At 50.8% G+C, this 2,300-nt stretch overlaps 1 pseudogene; it reads right to left on the bottom strand.

The window, feature by feature from the left end:
- Positions 1-1,276: 1,276 nt before the first annotated feature.
- On the bottom strand, positions 1,277-2,024 carry LOC119345141 (annotated as a pseudogene).
- Positions 2,025-2,300: the final 276 nt, after the last annotated feature.

Genomic DNA, 2,300 nt, shown 5'->3' with positions numbered 1-2,300 from the left:
GGGCCTGACTATGGGCGCTCCTCCCCATGACACCGCTACAATACCGCACCCAGTCGCCTTGGACACCGGCACATGCCGCCGGCTTCCCCTGCGTTCCGGTGCTATTATGTTGGCATTGGTTACATTGTGTGTCTACCCTCGCTATATATGAGAGGCCTAGGATACAAGTGTCCTATTAGGACACGACTCCATATCCTATCTAAACACAATACTACTACAATTCCAACTGTAACCTACCTTGTACAATATATTCGACACAACTCTAACATGAAGAACAAAGACGAGGAGCACATGAGACATGACATTCAACTTTTGAAGCATTGTTGCGTCTGTAGTTAACCGTCTTTGGGAAGGATAGACCAACCCAATCACAATAATGCTCACCGGCTTGGGGCATTGATAGGTACGGCAAGGAGGCGGATGAGACCGGCGAGGTACACCTCTGAGCTAACCCACTGGAGCGGAGAAGGCCTCGTCCGGCCCGAGGCCGGCGGCGCGAGGAGGGGCCGGAGGGGAGGCGCCGCTCGGGGATGCCCGCTTCAGGCCATGGCGGCTGCGAGGAGGCGGGGGGAGGGGGCGGTTGTAGACCGGCGACCTGCTCAAACTAGGGCGGGGACGGCCTCGCCCGGTCCGAGGCTGACAGCGCGACGAGGGACCGAACGGGAGCCATGGCGTGCGCACAGTCGCTGCCGAGAGGAGCCCGAGTACAAAAATCACGAATTTCACGATGGAGATTCTTCGGGCGTGGGCAGTGGGGAACAATTAGGAAAGATTTTTTTCTTTTCTTTCAAGGAAAATATTTGGTGAGGTGGGCTTGAGTGGGACTGCGGCCTAGTTCTTTTGCCAGAATCTTGGGATTCTCCCAGAATCCGACCCCTACGCAGCTTCTCCCAGAATCTTTGAGCCTCATTTGTTTTACAATCCTATCTAGTTAGGTTCTAATTAGACAAGATTGTAGAACAAATGTGGCTCAAAGTTTCTATGAGAAGCTGGGTAGGGGTCGGATTCTGGGAGAATCCCAAGATTCTGACAAAAGAATTGGGCCTGCATAAGGTGTGACGTGGCTGCATGTGATTGGATGCTGATGTGTCTATGCTGCATGTTGAGATAAATCAAGTAGTGGGGGTGAACTTCTTAAGTATATAGGATAGGATGTGTACTATTATGGTGGTAGTAAAGTTCATGTACCAATATTACTGTTTATTTATGGTGATGACGCAACAGTAATACCGAAAATGTAGTGAACACGGACAAAGAAAAACAACACGGACATCGTTCATGGTGATGGTGATTGCGATGGCGATGGAGCAGTAGCACCACTTGTGATGACAACGATGATGGGGCTCAGCACCACATGCTTCTCCGATACCCAGCTCAAGCTTCCCTCCACGTAGTGCACTTCTTCTTTGCCCGAGGCCTTCTTTTCTTTTCCCAGGACCAAGTCGTGGCCGCTCACCCACACGCTGAAGGTCTTCTTCTCTCCCGTTTTGGAGAAGGACAGCGTCTCCGGGACGACACGCACCGTCAGAGACCCCGGCACGTCCACTTTGGCCTTGAACATCGAATTTGCTGGACCGACGTTCGTCACAGTCCGGTTCACAGTGAAATGCATCCATGTCGATGTCAGCGGCACGGTTATCGTCGGGTAGTTAAGCTGCACCTCCTAGATCTTGGCCAGCTTCGCGCAGGTCAAGCTCGAGTTGTGCATGATGGTTGCTAGGCCGCTGTCACCAAAGAGCCAGCAAATGTAGCCGGCGTAGTCAATGGCGCCAAGGTCATACACCGTAGTCAATGGCGCCAAGGTCATACACCAAGCCAGGGTCAGCGGCTGTCGTCGGGTTCACATGCCCGGCGCCTGTGTCGTACACCGTGGCCTTTTTATGCTGCTCATCCATGATTGAGCCGCCGGTGCTGTTGACCCTGTCCGACATCGTTAGGATGGCAGACTTGATGGCCGTCGGTGACTTGTCGGGATGGAAGGCTTTGACGAGCGTCGCGACATCACTCACGTGCGGCGTCGCCATGGACGTGTCCGATATGACTGAAGGAAATATGCCCTAGAGGCAATAATAAAGTTATTATTTATTTCCTCATATCATGATAAATGTTTATTATTCATACTAGAATTGTATTACCCGGAAACATAATACATGTGTGAATACATAGACAAACATAGTGTCACTAGTATGCCTCTACTTGACTAGCTCGTAAATCAAAGATGGTTAAGTTTCCTAACCATAGACATGAGTTTTCATTTGATTAACGGGATCACACTATTAGGAGAATGATGTGATTGACAT

This window comes from Triticum dicoccoides, unplaced genomic scaffold, assembly GCF_002162155.2.
Source record: "Triticum dicoccoides isolate Atlit2015 ecotype Zavitan unplaced genomic scaffold, WEW_v2.0 scaffold208667, whole genome shotgun sequence".
NCBI lineage: Eukaryota > Viridiplantae > Streptophyta > Magnoliopsida > Poales > Poaceae > Triticum > Triticum dicoccoides.
The sequence above is the reverse complement of the archived record's forward strand: the minus strand, read 5'-3'. Positions and strand labels throughout refer to the sequence as shown.